Source organism: Trachinotus anak, unplaced genomic scaffold, assembly GCF_046630095.1.
Source record: "Trachinotus anak isolate AG129_WGS33_773 ecotype Australia unplaced genomic scaffold, CSIRO_AGI_Tana_v1 ptg000023l, whole genome shotgun sequence".
In the NCBI taxonomy this organism is placed as follows: Eukaryota; Metazoa; Chordata; class Actinopteri; order Carangiformes; family Carangidae; genus Trachinotus; species Trachinotus anak.
Genome location: NW_027273874.1, coordinates 9,150,610 through 9,177,527, shown reverse-complemented (window position 1 = coordinate 9,177,527; position 26,918 = coordinate 9,150,610). Strand labels below are relative to the sequence as shown.

Here is a 26,918-nt window from a genome sequence, read left to right as displayed (position 1 = left end):
AACCGTCAAACAGACCTTTGACATAGTGATGACCAGCTGAAATGTCAAAATGTCAATGACAAAATCTCTTCAATACGAAGTCCAGCTGAAATGGAGTGGTATTTTTTTTTTTTTTATACATATCTGCTCAGAATAATAGTAAATCACTATTCCTGTCCTAACCTTTGACAATCGGAAACCAAAAGGCTTCTTTCTTCTTGAAATTTTCTCTGCAGCCCTAGTTCTTCAGGGCTGACTAGATGCTCCAGTGACTCAGTATCAGAAAGAGATGAGATAGTTTGGCCCAGACCAAGGCTAGCTGGTGGGTTAGCATGCTAACTTCAGTAGAAGAAAAGAAGGGATAGAAATAAATATAAGCAAAACAAGAGGGTTGCTTTCCACCACTGGAGACGGCTGTTGGTGAGTAAAGGAATGAAGTTTGATGCTGAACTTGCAACGTTTCTTTCAGACTGATAAGTATTAGTACCCCCCACCCCCCCACCCCCCCCACACACACACACCCTCCCCCACCATCATTCATGTTTCTATGATTTGTAATAAAGGAATATGGTGCTATATCAAGCTAGCCACTTACAAGTGAGTCTGAGATGAGGTGGGACTGTGTTTTTGGCTACAAAAAGTAATGAGTGAATGTGGGTTTAGGGGGACTTTAAAGTTGACATCAGTCCTCACAAAGACAGCAACACAGGCACACACACACACACAGCCACACACTCATTAAAGAGTTGATGCTAAAATCATGTTTGCATGCAGGTGAGGGTGTGTGTGAGGAGGTGGAGAAAAGTGTGTGATGCTCATGTATTGATTCCACATCTCTCTCTCTCTCTCTCTCTCTCTCTCTCTCTCCCCGTGGGATTTACAGCAGCTTTACTTTCAGAGGACTTTATGGTGAGAAGTGAGGACGCCAACATTTGAATGAACAACATTTGACTTCTCCATTTTAACCCCTCCTCTTCTTCCTCACTTCCCCTTCCCCTCCACTACCTTTTCTCACAACTTTTTTTCCCTCCTTTCCTTCCTCACCTCCTTCTTCTTTGCCTTCTTCTCCCTCTCTCCTTCCTTACACTCCTTACCTCCTTCTTTCTCCTCCTTCCTCCCTTTTCCTCCCAGTGCACCTCTCCTTCTTCTTTTCCTCTTTCTTTTCCTTTCATTCTGTTCTTCCTTGCCTCCCTCTTTTTCTCTTTTTCCTCCCTCCCCTGCTTCTCATCTGTCTTCCTCCTCCTCTTCCAACAACCACGTATTCCCTTTTTTTCTCTTATCTTTCCCTGTATTTCCTTTTTCCACCCTGTCTTCCCTCCACCACCAGCTCCTCTTCTTCCCTTTTTCCTCGTCCTCTTCCTCCTCCCTCAGTTCGCCTCCACCCCCTCCATAAAGAAAAAAACCCTCCACCCCTGATCCTTTACTCGGCTTTTACGCGCCGTGCGTAAAGCGCCTCGCTCCCGTGTCCGTGTCCAGAGATACCGATAAACAGAGAGAAGAAGAAGAAGAGGAGATAAACTAAACCTCCTCTTTCTGTCCCTCTTTCTGTCCCTCCCGCTCTGAGGACGGTTTGTCTGTCTTTAAAGCGCCAGACACTCCCGGTCCCTCGGCGCTGATCCACAGTGGCAGCAGCCCGGACGTCCGCGCTGTTCTGAGGCGGGACTGTTAGTGGAGGGACGGACGGATGCGCGGAGGATGCGGAGGATGGGGATTTAAACTCGCAACCACCTCCGGATGAACGGCTGCTTCCTGAATTTTATTTTTATTAATTCATTGCTCAAATGGCACACGAGAGCCGCGTGACTGTCTCCGTGGTTTCCGTCCGGTCTGCGCGAGGAGCGGAGCGGGGGGGGTGGCGGGGTCTGTGAGCTGACCGACCCGGGACCCGGAGACAGACAGAGAGGTCAGTGTGTCAGTCACACACACACACACACACACACACACACAGTTGCACGGACACGCGCGCAGACACGCAGACACACGTGCGTGTGCTCGCGCATGCTAACGACATGTCAGCATCATGTAGTGCTGCACGTGCATACTGTACACAGAAGCGCATGCAACATCAGCGTCACCACCAGTTTGGCTCATGGTCGATTTTATTTATTTATTCTTATTCCTCTTTAGTTATTTTATTATATATATATGTAGATATATGTAGATATATAGAGAGACTGGCAGAGAGACAGCACTTAATTAATGTCACATGAATCTGAAGAAACTACTGTCATTCAAAGGCTCAAAGCAGCAGATAATAATATAACAATTAAAAAAAACTATGTGAACTATTTGACTGGTTTTATTGGTTGTATCAGTTTTATTTGTGTTTTCTTTTTTGATTTTAACTGTTGAATGTGTAAACATGGGTTTTTCTTACAGGTGTTTCAATGTGTGAATGATTGTAAAGATGCTGTGAAGTGTGTGTGGGGATGAATCTTCTCTGATGCTGAGCCCAAGAAGAGTTTCTATAAAGTGTGTATATATATATATATATATATATATATATATGTGTGTGTGTGTGTGTGTGTGCAGCTGTGGTGCCTGGTAGTATTCTGTATGTGGCTGGTGTTATACTAGGCCTACATATTGATCACGTATTGTCATTTAAGACTTGATGATGGAACATCATTTTAAATGCAATACTGTCACCAAGCTCAGGATGTAAACATGCTGGAGATACGTGGTTTCCACAGGCAGAGCTAGTATTCTGTTCAATGAGAGCTTGAGTGCCACAGACACACACTTAGACAAACACAAACACACTTGTCCTCTGCATGATAGGCAGAGGATGCTGTTTAAATATTAAACCATCATTTCCAGCAGAAATGTTCCCTTCTTCTTCTTCTATTCCTGAGACGATGTGGCTCACAGCAGCAGCGATTATGATTATATGGGGCTGTTGTTACAGATAAATCAGAAGTGCAGTTTTACCTGTGGAAATAAATTGCAGAGGTACGTCTGCAACATTAATCAGAGGAAAACTTTTAAAAGTCCAGATTTTATCCTGCACTTTGGAAAGAAGAGAAAGGTCCAACAGGAAATGGCCTGAAAACAATTTCATTTCAGATTTCTTATCTTGGGAAAAAAAAATTATATCAGAGGCTTAATGAGGCGCAGCGTTTCCCTCTGAGCTGACAGCTGGTGACCCACTTCTAATAATTTATCACTCTGGCCAAATTTTAATATCAGCACCCGTCAAATGCTGCAGTGCTCTTTGTTCCCAGAAATTGAATCCATGACTCAGAGGTTTGGGAAAATGATTAGTGGGATGATATTACAGTAAATCATGGAACTGGTTGTGTCATGTCTTTAGTTTGTGTTCTCACTGATTCAGAAACTTCAGATAGAAAAAAGTCAATTCATGCAGTGAGTTTGGTGCAAGTCATGTCTTTGAATCAACTCTTTAATGAGGCTTTCACATGGTTTGCTGCTGAATATTGATCACAAATGCCTGTGAGTATGAATTATTGTTCAATTTCACGCTGTGCTCTGGAAAAACTCCCAGCAACCAACATGACCTTTATTCTCAGTCTGTTCATCTCTGTACAGTAAATCAACCGAAAACCAACCACTGTACACAAAACACTCAGATTAGAAAACTGAGTTTAATGGTCAAACTGAGGAGTTCTGGTTGAAAGCTCTGGTCATTTTCTTAAACTACTGTTTCCATGATCATGAATGAACTTTCACACTAAGCTCTGGCTCTGATGAGTGTGTGTGTGTGTGTGGACGGAATTGTGTAGTGATCGAACCTGCAGTCTGCTGAGTGTGTTAGCTGAGTGGTTGCAGTGATAAATCCACTGTCACAGGTGGGAGCAGTAGTCAGAACCTCTAACGTGGGACCATGCAACAATGCAAATGTACTCCAGTAGAAGTAGAAGTCCTGAACTCAAAATACTGCTTAAGTAGAAGTATTATCAGTTCGGTGACGTAGTTTATAGAGCGACAAAGTCAAGAGCATGCAATGGCTGTTATTTTAGCAACCATGGTGACAAATGTAGGTACGCTGCTCTCTGTATAGTTTGCATATTTGTTATTGTAACCATGACAACTGAAGTCCCGTACGACAGCTGCCATAGGAGCACTATTGAAAAAAATGACCTGTGTGGGTGTTGGAGGACTTGAGCATTTGACATTTACATTTACCCATTTGCCAGATGTTTTTACTCACAGCAACTTTCAAATGAGAGGCAACACTGAAGCTTAAGTGCAGTAGTAAGGACTGAGTACTGCATCCGTTCAATCATTGCAAGTAGATCAGGTAAAGAACTTCAGAGATAGTGTATAGTGAGTTTGAGCCTTATCTCAGGGGAGAAACCTCCCAGCTTTGAAGTTCTCCTGCTCAAAGTCAGCTGTGAGACCCCCTCTCTGCTGCATTGTTATTTCCCATCTGTTCTACTGCATTACGCCCATTAAGGCTGGGTCAAGGTGTCGGTCAATCCCTTACCTTGGGTAAACTAGGATACTTGGCAACTGAAAAGAGAAAGTAAAGGAGCACAGTGTAGGTGGGAGAAAACAAACCTACAAGTCCACCTCCTTCGTATGAAAGACTTATTATCTGCTTTTAATTTATTAATCAAAAAGTGAGACTTAAATATATAGAGTTCTGTTTCGTACAATTGATCAACTTCTGAATCCTGCTACTTCAAATGTTTCAGCCTCCTCTGTCGAAGATTGTGATAAGTATATTATTAATTTAATTAAATTTAATTATGTTTTTTTTTGTAGAAGGTTAAGGATGTCAGAGCTTCTATAACACCTCCCTCTCCCTGACATTGTTGAATGAATTTACCCCTGTTTCCCTGCCTGATAATGTCACACATGCCCTTATCCTTCTGTGATCTTAGGTATTAGAAGTAACTGCCCTTTGACTTCTGTCTAATGTAAATGGGTCAGTCAGTCTCAGGCTGAGTTTTTTTCAGATTGTCAGCCGCCTTTGATACTGTCAATTGTACCATCTTCATCTTACAGTCTGGGCTAAAGCACTGGGTCAGCATCGATGGAAGTGACCTCAGCTGGTTTTCCTCATATCTTACAGGGAGATCTTTCGGGGGGCTATTGATGATTTTGTCTCATATGTTATGTGGGATTGCACAAGGTTCGATCCTTGGATCCTATTTTTTAGCTTGTATATGCTCCCCCTTGGTCACGTTCTTCTAGTTTAATATTGTTATGCAGATGACACTCAGCTTTATGTGTGTCTTAGATCTGATGAGAGTAAAAATCTGGATACCCTACACTGCTAACAAAGACTGACTGTCAATACATTTTTTACACCTGAATTCGGACAAAACTGAAATTTTCATAATTGACCCAAGTTTCAAACAGCATGAGTCCATACCTCAGAGATTTAGCAGGGTAAACAAGATCATCTGAGAGGAATCTTGGTGGTGTATTTGATCAAAACTTGACTTTTGACCATTGCATTAGGATACTAGTTAAGTCTTGGTACTAAATTCACTCCGGATCACTCATTGCCTGAGAATATTTATCTCTTCCTACCTGGATTATTATAACTCCCTATTTTCTTGTCTAAGCAAGTCTGCAATTTCATAAGTTCAGCTGGTTCAGGAGGAAACAGCCAGGCTTCTGACAAACACAATGAAGAGAGCATATCATCCCCATTCTGGCCTCAGTGTAAACAGCCTGTATAATAGTTTTATTTCTTACATTTTCCTCTCATAATTGTGTGTATTAAAGTTCCTGACAGCTTTATAGCTTAGCATTAGTCTGTGTAAATAACCCAACAGCAACATATTAAAAAAAAACAAACAAAAAAAAAAAACAAGCAAAACTAACTTCATCCTGACGGTTTGTCCATCCTCTGCTTGTGCAGTGAGTTTTTGTCCCCCTGCCTCCCTTCCTGACTGTGAAATGCTGCTCTGATTGTCTGATTGATTACAGTGAAGTAGACTTCAGCGGCCCGATCGATGCATCAGTCACTGTCAGCTGCTGAGCTCAGTCTGACAGACCCTGGCGGCGGATCATCCTCTGTGGACTGTAGCTTCAGCCACTCAGCTGTGTGGGACACCTGTTAGCTCTCCTCCAGTCTTTGGTCTTTTTCAGGCTGATTTCATCAACACACACAACATTTCAATACGACTGATTTCCCACTAAAATGTGTTTTGATAAAGATGTAGTGCAGTCACAAAATACATTGTTGACTGACAGTGTATTTTTCATTATCTGCTTATAATAGAATACGTCCAAGCAGAAACTTATGAAATTTTAAAAGTGGAGGGATGTCTTCTAATACCAACCTCATCTCCTATGAATAATATTTATATACTACTAATTTGTTTCTCTAATTATGTTTTAAAGGAAATGTAATTACAGCCTGGATTTTGTTCAGAGGTAACATTTTTTCTTCTACACTTTTGTACATGCAAGTCGTACAAAGTGCAGGAGACTGGGGTCCTCATGATTGTGTCTCAGGTTAAATATTAATAAAATAAACATGTCCTGTCTCATGCTTGAGGTCATTGTTGACCTTTTAAATATGTATTTAAGACAATAATCTGTGCTTTCAGTAAAGTAGGGATATTGTAGGGAAATAAATGCGCTGACCGTCAACATTCAGTATTAACATTTGTTAATTGACAACATTTTCTTCTTACATGGATGAAAAACCAAAAAATTCCCACACACAGTTCATCACTTGAACATGCCATTTTACCCAGAACAAAATCCAAACAGACAAAACCGTTTGTTTGCTTTTCAAGTCAAGATTGTTTGATCCTCTAAACCTGTCACAACAACTTTATTCTTTTTAATTATGATTCATCATACAGATAAAACAAATTAATGGGTGGAAATTCATTTCTCTAAAAACACATTTGCTGTTATTAGTTTTATACAAATGTAATTTCATGGTGACAAGATGTTTTCAGGCTGATTTAACCTGCTTGCCTGTGTTTTTAAGAATAGTAGAAGAAAACATGAAACCTTTTTGGATGTTAGTGTCGGTCAGTCCATTATGTTCATGGTCCCCAGAGGATGAATCCTACTGACTTAGGAGATCATCTGACTTTTCCTCTAGTGCCACCATCAGGTTAAACTTTTAATTTGTCATACCTGTTAAACATCATACCTGCTGTTCAAAGTCAAAATCTGTAAAATCTGAAATCTGTGTTAGATATATACATATATATATATATATATATATATATATATATATATGTATTATTGATTATAATGGTGCAGTGTTATTTGTATATTTCTGACAATTATCATTAAGCTAATTTACCTGAATGTTTTATCTGAATGTGGATTTAAAAAAGTCTAGTGACCAATCAGAGGGCAGCACAGAGCGTGGTTGGTGAGCGGGCGCCGTCTCAGTCTGCAGAACCGCCGTCATTTTTCGGTCATCAGACGCCTGAAAGCAACAAGTGTATCTATTTACACGCTTGCACATGATCACAGAAGCCCGAAGCTCTCCTGCTGTGCTGCAGCTCTGCGGCCAATCGCCATTTAATGGCCCCCCACTGTGCTGTGTGTGTTGTCTAATATCCAAACAAAGCCACATCTGCATACACGCACAGCAGCACAGACGTAAAAATTAAAACAACACCAAGAAAGGAATCAACTATTCTCTCTCTCTGTTTTCCCCATTCTATTGCTGTCTCTCTCGCCCTTCTAATGAGTGTACAGATGTTGGGCAATTAAAGTCACAGGGTGCAGTGTGAGCATTTTATCTCTAGCCACACACACACACACACACACACACACAAAGACAGGCTGATCTAATGGCTGCTGGCAGCTGAGCTTCATCACGCAACTTTTAGCCTTAAGCCAATAACTGTTCTGTCTTATCCTCATCCTTCATCATATTTCATCACTTGTCAATCAACCTGAAGGCCCGCCTCCTTTCCTACCAACCCCCATAGTTACACTTCACATGTGTGTTTAAGCCCCTCATGTTTCCACATTTGTCTCCTTTCAAAACTAGAGGAAAGGAAGCGAGGACATTAAAGAAGATAAGAAGGAGGTATGGAAAAAGTAGTAGGAAAAGTAATAAGGAAAAAAATAGAAAAGGATAGGAGCAGGATGGGAGGGAGAGCAGGTTGTAGTGAAGGAACGGAGGAGGTAGTAAAGGAGAGCAGGACAGAGGGTGTTTAGCAGGGGCAGAAGGGAAGGACAGAAGATGGTGAGAAAAGGAAAGGGACAAGAGATGGTAAGGAAGGAAATGAGGATCTAGGAAAAGGACAGGGGGAGCTAGGAAAGGAAGGGATGAGGCATAAGTAACGGGGGGGGGGGGGGGGGGGTTGCAAAGGGGAGAGAAATGTAAAAGGAGGTTTTAGCAAAGTAAAGAGGGAAGTTGAAAATAGAAAAAGGGAGGAAGTGGAGGTGGTAGGGAAGGAAAGAAGGAGGTAGAAATTGGACAGGAGGAGGTAGGAAAGGAAATGAGGATGAGAGAAAAAGCTAAAGATGAGGAGTAGTCAGGGAGGAAAGGAGGAAATGTGACAAAACTGCTCGTTATAATATTTCCTCCTGCACTGCTTCATCAGTTCAGTTTCAATTAAATATCTGCATCTCTGCCCTTTTCTCTCTCCATCTGCCTCTGCTCCCTCTATCTCTCTCTCTCTCTCTTATATCTGTCCATCACTGTGTGTCTCTCTCTCTCTATCTGCCTGCCAGTCTGTTGTCATGTCTCTCGCCCCCTTTCCATCATCCACCCCCATCTCTCTCTCTCTTTTTCTCTCTCTGTTTTACTGCCCTCCAACTGTTGACAACACGTGTCCTCCATGCCCCTGTTTCCTGTTAGCAAACACACAAACACACACACACACACAGACACTGGCAGGCATGTTCAACATTGATTTCCATTTTGGTTTGGAGCCTCTGGGGACCGCAAAGGTTTTAATGGGAGGAGGGACAAGTCCTGCTGTGATTTAAAGGAAAATGAGACAAAAAAAAACCAGAGAAATCCGATTTTGAAAAGATGCTGAATGTTGCAGTTTTACACTGATACTAATATAAATTTGATGCCATGAAAGTGGAAACACCTAGAAAGACACACAAAATGACCACAAAGAGACAGAACACAACCATAAGGAGACATCAAATCCACAATTACACACACGCCCAATTTTGCAAATGTCAAAATTAATGTGATACAATTTTATTGATGATAAAAAGATGAATCTGTGTGGCGCTGACCGTTGACGACTATGGATGTAAAAGTGTAACATTACGAGCTGAAACCTGGAGTCTGTTTTAACCCTTTTCCACCATCTTGTCAATTACATCTCCTTTTTTAGATAAATGCTAACACCTATGTTAGCATAGCTTCACCACCAGCATCCGGATTGCATGATTTCTTCTCAGGCCAAAATGATGACATGCCTTGATTTCAAGTAGTTTTACTTCACAGTGGAGCTTTGAGCTAAACGCAAATGTCTTCACACAAACATGCTCGAAATTACAATGCTAACATGCTAAATTTAAGCAGGTAGAATGTTTTCCATATACCCCATCCTTGTTTAGTGTGCTAGCATTCTAACATTTGTTAATTAGCACTAAACACAAAGTACAGTGGAGATGTATTTTAGTTTTTCAAGTATTTGGTCATAAACCACTGTGTTGGTGGTGCCAGGTTTTTCAGATTCATTCTCAGGGGACCACAAATATCTACAAACCCTGACAGACTTTGCCATCCAATGAGCTATGCTGCTAAAAATACATTTTTTATTTATTTGTTTTACATTTATGTACATGCTCTGCACTCCTTCTATTTATTTATTATTTGTTATTTAGTCTTTGCACATTCTGCCTGCTGAAACTGAAAAGAGGCTGACAACTGTTTCCCCACACTAACAGAACTGACAGAGAACAGGAGAGTCTGTCTGTTTACACTGTGCTTATGTGTACAATTTAAAACCTATGTACAGCCTGTAATTGATCTAAACGTTCAGCTACACCTGCATTGTGTACATTATGAGACAAAGCAGCTGTAGAATTTAAGAGTAAACATCTAAGAGCTGCTGCTTATAGTATCAAACACTTGACAAAGTACAGTCATTCATGCGTACAATGAACACATAAAACAGAAAGAAGATCTTGTTTGGCTTCAGGCTGCTATAAATATCAGACTTTTACTCTGAAGTTTGTTTCTATTGAAATAGTATTTTCACTTTGTACTTTTAGTGGTTTGGTTTTCGTAATGCAACAAGTTTAATTTTTGTCTAATGTACCACCTCCGTGGTGACGTTGAGAAAGTCTGAATGTTTCATGTCACCTTCAAAGGCAGGATGAGGTCTTCAGATGGTACAGCAGAGTGTGTCTGTGTTCTCGCATGGCTCTCTTAGTGAGGACCATGGGGTCTTAGAGACATTTCTTTAAAATGCTGACCTTTTTGGGACATAAGGACATCTATGAAAAGTGGGGACATATTTAGAATCTGCATGAGCACATTTTAGAAAAGTGAAGACATTTGGAAAAGTGGGAACGCTGACGAGAAGTTGGACCTTTGTAGAAAGTAAGGACATTTGGGAAAAGGATGTTTGTGGAAAGTGTTGACATTTTCTGAGTAGTGAGGACATTTTTTTTTTAAATGACACGTGTGTAAGTGAGGGCACTTGTGGGGACAGTGAGGAAAGTGAGCACATATATACCAATATTGACATTTAAGAAAAGTAAAGACATTTGGGGAGAGCGTGGACATTTTTTAAAAGTGACCTAATTTTTAGAGTGTTCACTATTTGTGACATGAAAAGTGAGGACATGTGTGGAAAATTGAGACATATGGAGGACATTTGTGAAGACGTACTGGAAAAGTTGGGATATTTGAGAAAAGTGAGGTCATGATTGAAAAATGAAGACATTGGGGAAATGAGACAATTTTTGGAAAAGTTAGGACCTTTGTGAAAACTGACAAGTTTGGAAAATTAGGATATATTGAGATAATGAGGACATTATACGATCGTGAGGACATTTATGGATTATGAGGACCTCCTTGAAAAAGTGTTCACCTTTCGAAAAGTTAGGACATTTTTGAAAAATGAGAATATTTTGTGATATTGAGGACATTTGGGAAGAGTGAGGACCTTTTTTTGTGGAGCTTGGGGATCAAGTACATTTATGAAAAGTCAGAATATTTTGGGACAGAGAGTACACTTATGAAAAGTGTGAATGTACTTGACTAAAAAGTAAAATTGTGGACTATCATCTCCTCAGATAAACTTATTTCCTGTGTTGTATAAACCGTTTTACATAACACAGTGTGTTTTATGCATCACACGACACACAGTTATATTTATATGCACCACATTCATTCAGCACATGATGTACAGTTTTATTCATGTTGTTCTCTGGCATTTGGCATGATTTGACATGCGTGCGTGGTGCTCGTTGGAGCACATCATCAGTCTGAAGGAGGACAACGGGAATGAAACAAGGTCGGCAGTTTAATTAAGAGGTCAGGTTTCATACTGTACAACATGTCAGCTCGTTATCACAGAGCATACCTTGAACTCACACAACGGTTCTCCCTTTTGTTCTCCCTCTGCCATCATCATTTCTTTCTTTCTATTTCAACACTTTCCTTTCTTTTCTGCTTTTGTTTCATTTCTGTTTCTCTTCTTTCGTTCTCCTCCTTCCATTTCTTCTTGTCTTTTATTTCCTCCCACCCTGCACTACATGGCCCAAAGTATGTGGACACACATAAATGCAGTAAACCATCGTATTCTAAAACACTGGGCAATAATGTGCAGTTATAACAGCCCCCATTCATGCAGTGTTTTCACGAGTGTTTTGAACCCGGCATCACCCAGCAGTGAGTGGATGGGGGTTGGGAGGCTGGAAACATGCATCAGCTCACTTTTTTTTTTTTATTCACTGCTACATTCAGTGTTGCACTGTAACTAATCTAAAGCTGCATTGCCATATCCAAAGTCAGGCAGTGTCAGGTTTGTTGGGCCCAGTGGAAGCAGCATTTGAACACAGTGCATTGCAAAGCCCCCTTTTCATTTTTCATTCATATCCTATTCATCACTATGTGGTTTGAATGCAATTACTGTAGGTCTCTTTGGAAGGAAAACGTCTGCTAAATGAATGTGATGTAATGTCATGTGATTGTCCATGAGAAGGGGTAGCGTTGTTTTGTGTGTGAATTTGTGACTTTCACTTCTCTGCCTTGGTCTGTATGGGCACCATTAAATGATGCAACACTGTGTATTGCATAAAAAGAGCTTTACCTCCAGCCATTTTTAGACAAGGAGTGGACAAGGAAGGGAAAGTCAAGAAAGAGGCAAATGCCAACGAGCGCTTGAAGTCTTGGGACAGACAGACAGTCAGAAGAAATTACTGCTCCTGATTTTGTAAGTTTAATGTTGTGGGTTGATGTTATTGTACACATTGTCCTTTCTTTCTCTCTTTCCTCTTCCTGTAACCTCTAGTTTTCAGGAAAGCTGTGTAAATACACCATCAAAACCTTCCACTAAATGACCAATACTTTTGTCCATTTAGTGTATTAGTATGTTCCTCACTCTCTCCTCAGTTATCTTTTCCTCTCCCTGATTTGTATTAATCCCTCCTCTCTCTCTCTCTCTCTCTATCTATCAGGGGAATTAATTAAAGCTGACATTATTATTGAGGTTATAACCGATTTGCTTGGAACATTCAGCCATAAAATACTGTGTTCATCTGCCTTATCAACAGCCTATTACCACGCACACCCACCCACCCACCCACACACACACACACACACACACACACACACACACACACACACAAAAGCTAAAGTTTAAAACATGTTGGCAGATGATGCAGTAAACTGACTTCTTCCAAATAAACCATGAGCAGTAAATATGAAGTTAATATATACATCACTCACACAGATGGATTTCTTTCTTTTTTTCTTTCTTTTGTTCCTCCATCTTCCCTTGTTCCTCTATCCTCCGTCTCTTTCTTCCCATCTCTATTCCTGCCTTGAACGCTCCTTCAGGTCCTCCTGTGCTTCATGCTCTTTAAATTCATTTTCTCCATTGTGTTGGTTTTTGTGTTAGTTTTATTTGTACTTTGAAGATTTTCCCTCCAGGCTTTTTTTTTTTTTTTTTTACAAAGGTTTAAAGTCAAGAATTAGCAGCTGTAACATTTCATGCGACGTTGAACAAAAGATAGAGGGGATGTTTGTCTAAATCTTATTTACTTAGAAGCCTCAGTCCACCCACACAGGTGTTCACTTCACCTGATCAGACCTTTTGATTGACATGTTTGATTTGCTGCACCTGTCACAGAAGACAGCTTCCACCCTCATCGTCAGGTCGGTTTAAATCCACATGCGTCAATTTTTTTACCGGAAATCTGAAGAAGAAAATATGAATTTCCATCCTCTTTATGCACAAATGTGGTGACAATCAGACGCAGCAACAACTTGAATGTTTCGCCTCAGTTTCTGGATGTTTAGTTTAGTTGTTTGTGAGTTAATTTGATGAGATCACAAAAAGCAGAGAATATGGCTTCGTCTCCAGGAGGGATCACATGCTCTCACATCAACCAGCTCTCAGTCCTGGTCTGTTTACATTAGACCTTCAGTTTGACTCTGTGCGAACCTCTGTGCTGTTCACTCCCTGGAAAGCAGAGTTATACTTGAGCCTGAGGGAAGATTCATCAGAAATCCCAACTTCATCCCAGAGGGCTCAATCTGCACAACATAACAGTCACTCCGCTCATTCACAGTGTTTGTCAAACTTTTTCAGACCAAGGACCACTTAATAAAACTCACAGATCACCTAACTCCAAAAACGTGTGCCTTCAACCCAGTCGTCCAATCCTAATGCCCTCCAACAGCTCTAAAGCATCGTATGTAGTTGACATGTTATCTTGAGCTTGACTTTTCCTTTAATCTGTTATCCTTCCACAACTGCCTTTTTAAAGCAGATATTCCATGAAAATAACTGGAGCTTTTGAGATTTTATTGCCTGTTTCTTGTGTACAAGAACATTTGAGGTTATCAAACCTGTTCTACACAACAGTAACTCTACCTGACAACACAGGACGACACTGCTGTGTTTCTCTTTTAGCAAAAAACCCCTTAAGGTCCTCGGTCAGTTTAGCTCAGTGTCGAGTGAATCCTTGAAATGTTAGACGTGCTTGTGTATTTACAGGAGTCCACTCGCTCACAGATCCTCAGTCACTCTCTCTGCAGCTCGCTCTTCTCTCTCTCTCTGTCTCAATTTAGCTGCACATCACCATCTGCTGATTTATTCATCACTCCATTATCTCACGTCCCTGTCAGTTGCAGCACCTCTATTTTTGTTCTCGTCCCAGGGAGCGCAGGCAGAAAGAGTCCGAGCTGAAACGTGTTTCACTGAGCGTTCTGCATCAGATGTCACATTTCAGCTGTTCAAACGTGTCATTTCACTTGCAATCTGTCACTGAGACGCTTCAAGGACTAAATGAGAAACTAAAAGTTGCACTCAGTTTAAAAAGAAGTGCTGTGATGAATGATTTGCTCGTAGAGGTAAAGTAAATCACCCTCCTTGCTAAACACTGCTTAACCGGAGTAGGAACTGCTCCACAAGAGAGATGCAGTGTGTGAAGACAGGAGCTGATGGTACAAACACAAAGGTTATTCTTTTGTCCAGTTTGTGCCCAAACTAAACAGACAAAGCTAACTTAGCATGTGAGTCAGTAGCTCGTCAACTACCCTCACCTGTTCGTGGACTGGAGTTGAGAATATTTTGACACAGCACAATAAGGCACAGTTGTGTTGAAGCATTGAAGCTTCATTTTGTGCTGCGCCCACCCTTCCTCAGGAGTTTGGAGTTTAACAGCCATCTACTACTAATTCTGTTACCCTACTGAGAAAAGCCCACTAGGCTCAGATTCTTTTTTGCTATTTTTTTATTTAATCAAAAATCAGTCTAGTTTGAAGAGGGTTCTCAAATAAATGTGTGTGTGTGGTGACAAGATGGCAAAGTGTCTCTGAGTCAGGTTGCCCTGAAATGTTCCATTCACATTCGAATTAAATAGTATTTTGTTCCAGATCCAGACAAGAGTTTATTGAGTATGTGGGGATTATCAAGCAGTTTGTACTCTTTAGACATCAGCCATTATGCTGAGGACACTGAGGTCATCCAGCCAAAACCTTTTTATCCCTGGAGTTTGCTGCTTTGATAAAACAACATATTGTCACACCTGGCGCTCATTTTGGTTCCCAGTGCTCCGTGCCTGTGGGGCCATTTTCAGCCTGTTATCACCCTTCTTTTATTGAGCATTGATTTTCATTGCATGCTGAAGACCCATATCTGAAAGAATGAGTTTGAGAGGTTTTGGCTGCAACCGCAGAGCCCAGATGTTAATCCCAAACATCTTTGTTCCTCAGACAGATGAACGGAGACCAGGTGTTGGATAAGGAGCTGTTTGAATGAATGTGTCTAACCACCTGGAATCACCGCACAGGGAGATTCTTTAATTCATCCCCATCAAGCCCACTTTTCATAGTTGATGCTTGTTGAAATGAATTTTGGTGCTTGTGAGAGACACAACAGATCAAAGAGGTTCTGGGTTGCCAGACAGCAGCTTGTCTGTCCATCTGTAATCATCAGTCTGACACTAATCCTCACACTGTGAGCCTCAGAGTGTCGAGCAGAGATTTGCAGTTCCAAACCTGAAGAGTCAAAGCTGCTGCCTTTTATTCATTCTGTCTAATCAGGAAGTTATTTACACCTGGACGAAAGGTGAATGCTGTTCAACTGAGGATACTGCCTCTCAGAAAAGGTGTTTGAAGCGGTAATCTGCAGTGTTTAGGTTTGTTGTTGTTGTCGTCATGTTTCAGCATCATTTTTCCTGATGATCAGCTGTCAGTCAAAGAGCTTGGACACGACTTACACCTGTGATTTCTTAGGATTCTCTTTTTAGGCAGCATGAGTGGCCACCATTTCATTAAATCATTTGTCTTTTTGACTTTTACAATCATGTCAGTATACAATCTGTAATACAATAACACACCTTGCATGGTCAAAATGAGCAAAGAAAGAGGTCTGTATCATGTGACCCTTTCTCACAAAAATAAGTAACATGAATGGAACTAAAATATGGTGATGGTTGGTTGATCCATTGGACAAGTCTTCTAAACAAAACAACAACATGTGTCGTTTGTCCTCTAAAAAGACTTTGAATCGTTTCCTGATCTAACACCTCTATCGACAGGATGGTATTGTTTGTCAAATCTGTGTCCAAACCTAACCACTACTTATCAACCTACACTGGCTACCCATGGCCGTCCGAATCAAATTCAAGTCACTAATGCTGCCTTCAGGGTGACTGCACCGTCTACTTGAACTCAATCAGTGGGTTCCTCCAAGGAATGTTGTCTGACATTGCCATCCCTGCACACAAGGCCAATGCAATCCAGAAGTGGATCACAGCAGGGTCGTCCCTCTCTATCTTCAAGAATCTCTTAAAGACTCACCTCCTCCGAGAGCACCTCCTCTCCTAACACCTCTTACACCCTAACATGCCTAACTAGTTCTGACTATGCACTTTCAGGACACTTCTTGACTCAATCTCCTTCACTTATTAAACAGATGTGGTACTTAGTATTTACACCAAGGTTTCCTAATTCTCTGAGGTTTAGTGATGTCTCTCACTTGTGCATTGCTTTGGATAAAAACATTTGCCCATTGAGTAAATATAAATGTAACCTAGCCTCAATGACAACATGGCCACGTTGTAACAAACACATCTTGGTTAAGGTTGAGGATAAGGTTTCTTTTTTTTCCCTTTCACTAAAAATCGCAGGTATGAACTCAAATCAAATGAGCTGTTGGAAATTAATCAAGTATTTTAAAATCATCTCAAGCAGAAAATAGTAATATATGAAGCCAATTGTGGGACTCCATATTTAACCTTCACACAAAAGATGTACTGTCAGTAAGCTGTAAATATTGTTGTATCTTATCCAGGTCACTAGTTAACAGTTTGACTATTTCTCTAATACCCTCTACCTCTGATCTGTAGTTTGGAGAGCAATATGTCAAAATCTTTGGTACCTGCTGCTTTTACCTCGTTTTTGTTCGTTAGCATGATAACACAAAGTATTGATCCAATTTGCACCAAACTTGGTGGACGGATGGGCCGTGGACCATTGACGAACCCATTAAATGTTGATGTATTTAAACAGGAGGATTCAGTACCTTTTTTTTTTCCCTCAACACTGGGAGATGGTGATGAAAGAAAGATGCATTTTGTCAGTTTTGCAGGAAGTAATGTTTGGATTTAAGGTTAAAGAAATCAGACATTTATGGTGCTGAGAGCTATGAGTTTGTACATTTTGGTGCAGAACCAGGTAATAATCCGGATCTGGTGGAAAAAATGTTTGGCCTCGGCGGGGGTATGCGCTCTACTGAGTGCCATTCTAGTTTAAATCAGTAAATCCTCCTGCCCTGTTCTTATCTATCACTGCAGTGATTTCCTCCATCCTAAAATAATACAATCCAAACATTTCGTCTTCCTCTGCTGTTTATCCTGAACAAACCCCTGTGAATCATATCACATCATGCCGAGTGTTAAGATTTTTCAATCTCTGGTGGGAAAAATAGGTTATTTATTTATTGACATGAAAATGTCACAGGTAATTACTTTAATGTGGACTTTTGTCTTACCAACCCGCAGCTCCTTTCTGACATATAAATAATATGGGTTTTGAAATCACTGATACTGAGAAGATAAAATAAAATCTATTACTCCTTAGCTGCATCTTCAGGTTATGAAACGACAGAAATCCTTTTAGTTACAAATCAGAAATGAGTAGAAACAGTGTCCTTGGAATTAAATCATCGCTTTGCCTTTTACTTATTATGGCATAGAGTTTCTAGTGAGGCGATGTGACTCCTGCTGACAAAGTAATGAACAATGTGACGTCTCATTCACAATCAATTCTTAATCAGCAGAGTTATGCCACTTTTCAAAGTTTAATGAGCCGCTGGGATTTGATGGAAAGCTGCTGCTCCAGTTCTCACCAGACTGGGAACCATTGGTTTTATGTCCCCCTTTGCTCACCACCTCTTTTTTCATCCTGTCGTCCCGCCCTTTTCCTCTCTCTGTTTGTTTATCTCTCCGTTCACTTCTGTTCTCTGTTTAACTGGAGCGGAAAAGTTGTGAAGAATGTGACTTGACATGTTTAGTAATCATTCATCTGACCAGAAGCTACCGTCTCTAGTCCCCACAAAGCCCACAGTTTAAAAAAAAAATGTTTTACTCATTATCACCAGATCATCTGTAAGATCATATTTAAGATAGTATTTTACTTTTTTGATGTGCTATTTGCCATAACACACTGGTTAAAAGTCAACAGGTTAACTGACTTCTGTATGTTCAGCACGGAACAGGAAATTGTGCTTTCAGACCCTAACACAAAGCAAAAACTTAGTTATTAAAAGTGATTTTAATATTAAAAACTGTTATTTTCCTCTTGTCTCAGTACCGTCATGACTTGGAGTTAAAGGGGTCTTCTGGAGATTTCTTGAAAACAAACAAAAATCAACTTTACATTCAATGTAACAAACTGTATCTAAAACCTTTTTGTCATTTATTATTTTAAATCCTACATTCTTCACATCCATGTTCACTTGTTAGCAGTCCTCTTCTTCATGGCCTTTGTTGGTGCATTTCTATGTTCGTTGGTTCTTATTTCATGAGAACATTGCTCCACAGCACTACTAGTGCTTAAAAACTCCACAGAGTGCCTTTAAGCTTTGGTAAAAGCTTAAAGGCACCCCCCCCATACAGTGTATGTACCGTGTAAAGTATAATGTGCAGGCTTTGTTTTAGCATTAAACTAAAACAAAACTATGAGCTAAAAGAGGCTGAAAGGCTCCATGGTTTGTTGAGGCATGTGGACTTTGACTGACAGGGCCATGATTAAAAGAAGCCGCGGCATCAGTGTTAGTGAATTTCACAGTGGCTCATGTGGCCCCAGAGGGTGAACTCCTCACAGAGTTTTAAATATTTAATCCCTTTTATTCTCTCTACACTCTGGTTTGTCTTAATAATTAAAACACTGAAGGTGACTGAGCTGCTAACTAAAGGATTTGTGCTTTTTTCCCATTTTTGGTGTTGACCAAAATCACTGAGACTGGGGTCGTAGTTCATATTTTTCTTTGAATCTTGAGGTTAGAGGTCATTTTCTCAGCATGAGCTCCGAGAACCAAGGTCTCCATAAGTTATTCAGGTAAATATGTAAGTCAGACTTTTGGCGTGCCGCATTCAGGGCCCCTGCTCCCCCATCTGATTAAATTTACAGCACCTCGAGCCCTCTGCAACTCACCTCTCTCCATGATGCACTTTGCTTCGCATGTACTGTAGGTCAGAAAAGATTTACCAGTATTTATTCCAGAGACAATGCCATTGAAGTCGACATGTTTTGTGTTCTGTTGTGTCACTCAGAGACAGATTTACCTTGCTTGGGGGTCAGAGGTCAGCTTCTTCCCTTAAGGTGATGAAGTGATGTCGTTACATTATCATACATGTGGGAGTTCACTGTAGATTTATACAGGATTTACCCTTCAACAAGCACACACTGTTCCCAGGCTTCAGAAATCATCAGGGATGGACAACGCTTTGTCTTAGTACAATTATTTTGCCAATTCACAAGATATTTGGGAAGTCTGGAATGTATTCTGAATTTATTTAAATTTTAGTTAATGAAATCTGCAAGTAAATAACTCACAACTGCAACACAAATCTGAATTCAAATGTTTGTCATTCTTTCATCATAGCATGTGAATACATGTTTTCCTTTTCTGTCTGTCCCCTTAAAAAACATCTGGGGAAAAATAGCAAATAAACAAAAATGTATGTTTCTAATGAGACATAATTAAATCTGGTGAATCCTCTGGAAACTGCATGTTCATGTAGGGTAGTAAGAAATGACTCTTTTTTTGTTTTTCACAAATGCCTGTAATACCCTGCAACAACAATATTCAAAAATTCATGAGAGACTGTTGGCTTCTTCTGGTGTTTTAATGTGGTTTACAGCTCAGTATGGCTCTTATTTCACATTCTGAGCATGTGAACATCACCTGTTATTGTCTGCTGATGGTTATGAGGAAAGACTGCAACATGAACTCTTACTCCCACCTGTATTTCACCTTTCAGTACTGTTGGTGCAGAGAGTATGAAATAGTTAATCCAGGTCACACAGAGCTCATCGTTTTTTTTTTTCTTACAACAGACAACATAAAAGAAAACAAGGGAATGTGTAAAGTTTAATCTATCAATATCTTCTAATGGAATATGAAAGTGATGAAACCGCTTGCATCTCTGTCGTCTCCTCGTTTTTCTTCTCCTCTGCTCCTTTCATCTGTTCTTCTGTGGACCTGGTGTCTGAACTAACGTCCACTGAAGTGGACGTGTGGCCTCAGGTCGAGCACAATGATGTGACAGCGAAGCCACATTTAATGAGCTAAAGGCTCAAGTGTCACTCGTGGTGCTGCAGTGATTGATTGTCACCTGAAACTGCGACGACAAAAAGTGAATTAGAGACACTCACTGATCCATCGGAGATCACGTCCATGACCCAGGCCAAGCTGCTCTGGTGCTGATTGGTCCGGTGAGACGTCTCGATGTGTCTGAGGTTTCACTGGGCAGATCCCTGCTGTCTTTTTCCACATCAGGTTGAAACAGACCTGCTCAGTCATCTTCCCCTAGACACATAAAATAAAAAAAAAACTGATGTAAAATGCAATGTTGACCTGGATTTTCGATTCGACCTGGGCGGTTTCATTTTCCGCTCCACAGTTAAAGTAAACGGTCCTTCCCGGCATGGTGCGACTTCATGTGTTAAACACTGCGGGCCACAGGTTGACAGAGCTGTTGTCGCCTCTGTCTGACTCTTTTCTCCTTGCTCCAGTTCCTGTTCCACCAGGCTGCAGACAGGTCAGGCATGTTTGAGGCCAACGCTTCCTGCTGACGTCCAGAGCTGAGAGCCTCAGTACAGCATGACAGCAAATCTACACTTGGAAAACCAAGCAGGTCCTCTGCAATACAAAGGATACTTCTGTTTTTCTTTTTAAAGAAACTACAGAATGAAGTACTGAAAATATAATAACATAAAAAAGAGGATAAACAACCTCCCAGCTGATTCACATTTTGATTAAATTGATGCAGAAACACAGGAGATTATGTTTTTCCAAATGAACCCATCTATTTAAAAAAGGGTTAGAAAATAAAGAACAGAAGTTTCTGTGCAGCATCATCACTCATAATCAGAGAAAGAACATTTTTTCTATCTCCCGTAAAACCAGCCCACAGGTCGTCTGTCAGCAGGTTACTATGACCCATAGTCAGGTTCTGTTGCTAGGTGACATCTAGTGGTCGTAGTGATGATGACAGGAGCAAAGGGAAAAGTGCGGTGACGTAGTTTATAGAACGACAAAGTCCACGTCAGGAGGAGGTTGGGGTGGATGGATGAATATGACCCAGGAGAGCGGTGTTCGATTCCCATGTGACAGGAGCAGTTTATGTTGTTTCTATGATCCATGAGTGTTCACTGTTATTATTGTAACCATGACAACAACAATTGTCTAATGTTGAGGAAGGACTTATTTTAACCCAAATCACCATCTTTTCCTAAACCTAACCAAATATGACTGTTATTACAGTAACCATGTGTTTAACCAGGAGGAGTGTAACCGGTGTTTATCATTGTAACCATGACAACCAAGGTCTGGTACGCCTGCTGCTGTAGGGGTATTATTTCAGGAGACACTGCTATAGGTTGTGAAAAACAGCCTTCAGGTTGGAGAACTGGTTGGATAAAGCCTATAAAAGCCTTTTGCACAGAATTTATTGCAGCTTATTCTGGGGAGTAATTACTTCAACTTTCTATTGAATTTTAAATTTAAAAAGTGGATAAAGTGTAACGCAACTTTTTAAACTTTTTAAAAAGTTGCGTTACACTTTATCCACTTTCACATCACTGTTTTAAAGTTTGATTTGGTAAATTAGTTTAGGTTGTGTGTCTGCCAATAGCTTTTAAAGTGACAAGTATCTGGGGCCAGATGTATAAAAGTTTTATACACACAAAAATGATGCATAACATTGTAGAGATAAAAAACAAACTTTACCTCAAAGAAAAGTTAGGATGTAATCGATGGACCTGCTGAGCTGAATCAGATTCTGACACATCTCATCTTTTGATCAATGCAGTTACTAGATGATGATCTAAATAATCACACCACTTGTGTGTGTGCAGTGCAGCGGTGCATCACTAGCATCTGTCATATGATCATCATATAGTATTGCATCAGCAGGTCTGTCTCCTTCTTCTGTTTGCTGTTATGAATTGTTTATTATTGACTTTCCTCATTAAAGGTCTGATTCACAACCCTGTGCAGAGACAGTTCATTATGACCATCTTACAAGAAATCAATAGAAATCTTGCTTATGGCTCCATTAGCATGAACCCTGCTTGTTGAACCTACATCAGGTTAAAGTCACTTAGGATGTTTGCTCTTTCAATTAGCTGAGTGTGAACTCAGACTCAGACTCAACCTTTGTGGATATAATTCCTTCTTTCACCGCAAACAGCTTGAGTCAGTTAGGCAACTAATTAGATCATCAATTATCCATTGTATTAGCAAACCAAGACATTGTGCAGAGGTTTTGGAAGCCTGAACACACAGATATGATGCATATTTATATTTTCCGAGGGCACCACAACCTCTGATGTCTATCATGAAGACACGTGTAATTCCTTTTAGCAATCATGAAAAAGGAAGCCAGATCTTTTTAATGTTTTCTTTCATTGTCATGGTAACCCAGTGATACTTATCTGTCCATCCATGTGTACACTGGAAACAGGATCTGATAACAGCTAACTTGGAATACCTGTAATGGCGCCAAAATATGAACAAATGTATGGTAAAACGTGCGTGTCAAGATGTAGCCCCGAGCTAACAGACTGCATTATAACATGATTGTTTTACATAGTGTTGGCCCATCGTGTTAGACTTTAAAAAAACCCTGAGGAAAGTTCACAATACTTTAAAACTGCAGGATTATCCAGAAAGGATTCAGCTCCTCTTATCGCCGTCAAACTTCGTGCTGCCGCTTTGTTCTGAAAAACACTCAAAGTGCAGTACGGCAGCTTGATCCCGGAGAGCAGGGCTTCTGCTGCTCAGAGGGAAACACTGAGAAGTTGGAATAATATCAGCTGAGTCAAGAGAGCTTTATTAACCTTGGTTTCTGTTTGGGTCACTCCGTTTTATACAACCACCTCTGAGACCAGTGTGATTAAAAAACCACAGAGTTTACCACATTTGGTTTGGATGCATCATCCTGTGTGTGTTTCCATCTGTGGCCTCTTGATGTTTTCTAACAACTGCGTCTCTTTGATTTGTCCCAGCTAATCACTGGGGTCGGCTTGTAAATAAATAATGAACAGTCGTCTTCTGAGGGAGATCCAGGAAGATTTGAGTCGTCTGCTGAATCTTAATGAAGCCACTTGGCAAGAATGATATGAAATCAGTGTGTTCTTCAAGCAGAGTTGCTTCATGTTTGTTTGAATTAGAATTATTAGAATTAGCAAATCAGTCCTTAAAGTCAGATTGGTTTCAGGAGATAAGAGAACGACGGGAAACGACGGGAAACATTTGAACAGGCTGTTGTGAGGTTCCTGTGAAGTTTTGGAAATTCAGAAAGTAGCTTAATTTGTTTTTTCCTCCATATTTCACTTTAATCACTTGTCAACAGCATTATCTACACACACAAAGACCAGCTGCTGCAATGCACCACATATACAACTACAAATGCCCTCAGAGAGCACAGACCTCTGCCAGGGCCAATGTCAAACAACATACAGCAGACATCAATGAAAAAAATTCATATTCATAGAAAATGATGCAGCTCTGCCACCAAATGTTGTGGGTTCTTCCGTGGCCCGTGACCCATCCCTCCATAGTGAAAACATAACCTCCATAGCAGAGGTATCTCCATGAGGAGATGCAGGCAAAAGCAGTTTTCCATTGTTTTTTAAAGACCCTACAGTCCTCCTCTGTGAGGCTGTACAGTGTGTTTAGCATGTTAGCATGCTAAACACACTGATTAGCTCACACAAATTAGCTCTAAACACAAAGTACAGCATATTTATTATTAAATATTGGATAAATAACTGTTTGACTGATGATCGTGGCAGAGGAAGAAATTTATCATCAAATTACTGATGTTATTATGAATCCTGAGGGGGGGTGTGTGCCCCCTCCATCTAGACATGTCAAGATAATTCACTCTGCCAAAAAGTTTTATGAAATGATGAAATGTGAACTCATTGCCGTTGAGTAATCTGTTCTTTCACAGTGAACTGCACATATCTGGTTCTTGGAGAAACTTAAAAGCAGCTAATATAATCTTTGACTGAGGTCTGGGAAACAAAAGCCCACCAGTGGTTTGTCGGGACAAGACAGAAGTTCAAATCTGACATGAACCTCGAACTGTAGCAAGAAACAGCCTTTAGAAAACTGATTCCTGAGGTAGATGCAAGATTCATGTTCTGCAGCCACAAAGTGAAGACAGAAGCAGACACATGTTTTGATGGTGTTTCTACTCCGATTCGAACACGCGGCTCCAGAGACAGGAAGTTAAACTGTCTCCTCTTCTTGTGCTTTGATTGACATTTTGGAAATGAAGCAGCTGTAGTGATGTGACGGGTCAAAAACCACTAAACCATCTCATCATCTCATGAATGGTCTTAAATTAGTCGCCGTTCTCTCTGTGTCGAATACAAACAGAAAGTATTTTTGGACTACATGTGGCAGTGGGGAGGTGTTAATTGGGGAGTGTGTCTTTAAAAAGTAATGGATATGTATTTTTAGGTCAGCAGTCATGTGGAGCGGGGAGCAGGTGTCAGCTTTTTACAAATGATGCTGCCTAATTTTGGAAGTAAACACATCATTACAACATTTACTGAGCGAAGCTGGAGGTCTGGGAGCAGCTTGAAGATACACTCCTGTCTCTGTGCTCAGAGCTGAAATCGCTTCTTTGTCATTTTAAACCATGAACATAAACATCTGCCTCACGTGTGATGGAGACCTGGCAGCCTCAAAGACTCTGACAGAGATAACATTTCCTAAATGTCTTATTTATGATATTTTTTTCCCTGAAAGTCAAATGTGGAGCCTGATCGAGTCGTTTGTGTGTAATATCAGCTGATGCTAACTGGGGCCTGATCAATTGGTGTGTTCATCAAGAGTTTACTGGTAGTGAAGTCTCATGTTTCCCATCAGTGCCTTGTCCCATTCATAAACCTAAGATAAGCCCTTTTTGTTTTTGTGTTCTGTCACATGACATGTTGCTGTTGCCCTCAGCTACAGTTACATCTGTACGCTTCGGTCAGGGCACCACAGGTATCGTTAAATGACATGACGCTACACGAGGCAGTGAGTTCAGGCTGCAGTCATCCTCAACTGAAGCAGAGAGGTGGTCGAGGGAGGAAAAAAGACTCAGTGATGAAAACGAGCACTTGAAACCTTGACAGAAGCCAGAAAAATGATCATGGCTGCCTCTAATCATTCTCCACAACTTTCAGTTACATTTCTTATTCATTGTTTAATCTGTGAAATGTCAGGTAACAGTGAAAAATGTCACCCTGTAATTTCCCGAGCACAAGGTGAAGCCTTTAAATGTCCTTCTTTGTTTGAGTCTGAAACCAAACTCTTTCACCCACAGCAGCTTTAATAAAAAAAAACCAGCATATTTATCTTCCCTCTTTTATCAGCCAAGTGCTTCAAGTCTCACTTGAAGCTGACCTTGATGTCGTGTTGCGGAGGTTTTTCTATTATAATTGCTTTTAAAGTACATACACAACATAAAATCAGTAGGAGAGTCTGGGCCTCTTACCCACCTGCCCCCTCTCTGTTTGTAGAGAGGCAACAGTGAAGGTGGTGTGGTGTAAAAACCTCGGACCGGTTTGGAAGGTGAGTTTGCAAAACACCGTCTCGCTGTGTCGGGTTTCACTTGGCAAGCGTGAGTTGGCACCATCACTGATCCTGTCAGCGCTGAGCGAGAGCAAGAGGGAGCTGAACGCCCTCAGGCAACTTGCTCAGTGAATTAGTGCACTGGAGTGTGTGTGTGTGTATGTGTGTGTGTGTGTGTGTGTTCATTCACACATGAGTTTATGGTACTGAAAGGTTGCAGTTGTGTTTGGATTGTTTGTGAGTAGTTTCATCCGTGTGTGTGTGTGTGTGTGTGTGTGTGTGTGTTTCTGTGTAAGTATTCCTGTGCTAATATCTTAGTGTGTTGAAATATCCCCTGAGGCTGGATGACTGGCTTACATCGCAGAGCTGTGAAACGGAGAGGCCACATCTGTGTGGATGTGAGTGTGTGTGTGTGTGTGTGTGTGTGTGTGAAGAAGCTATGACACAGCTGGTGTGATGTTCTCCCACCTGTGAACTGCAGAGTTGAAGTGTGAGTCTGTGCAGTGTGACGTCCACCTGGAACCAGACTGTCCGGTCTGTGCAGTCGTACTGAGGCCTACTGCAACTCCTGTAATATCATGTGGCTTTAGCTGAGGCTTTTATTGTGAAGGGTGCAGGAATGTTTTGTGTTTTAAGAGGAAGTAAAGCTATTGTTTTATTTTAATGCGTCATTTTCACGCTGCACTTTTCCTGAGAAAAGGTCAGATCTTCTCCACTCCTTTTGTGTTTTTCCATGTATGTATTGATTTATTTAATACATTTATTTCATGAATCGGTGAAAGTTACTTTTCGGTTGTGGGGCGAACAGTTTGTGGTCACACAGATCAAAGACACAGACAGAACAGGAATAGTTTTGGCAGCTTGGATGCTCTAATTTCGCTCAGACTTTCACTTCGCCTACATGCTCTGACTCAGCCCGAGCAAACTTACAAACTTCTTTTTCCAAGTTTCTTTATGAGTATTTGCAGCCTGAGGGTGTGAGGCCAGTGGGAGCTGCCCAGTACAACCACCATCTGCTGCTCT

At 40.8% G+C, this 26,918-nt stretch overlaps 1 protein-coding gene across 2 annotated transcripts in view; it reads left to right on the top strand.

The window, feature by feature from the left end:
• Positions 1-988: 988 nt before the first annotated feature.
• Positions 989-26,918, top strand: part of npy2rl (neuropeptide Y receptor Y2, like) — a 47,497-nt gene continuing 21,567 nt past the window's right edge. Inside the window, exon 1 of one of the 2 annotated variants that reach the window (XM_071459905.1) lies at positions 989-1,882. The gene's annotated coding sequence lies outside the window, so the exon portion shown is untranslated. Of the gene's footprint in view, positions 1,895-26,918 lie in introns of both variants that reach the window. The other variant, XM_071459906.1, reaches the window with a different exon arrangement.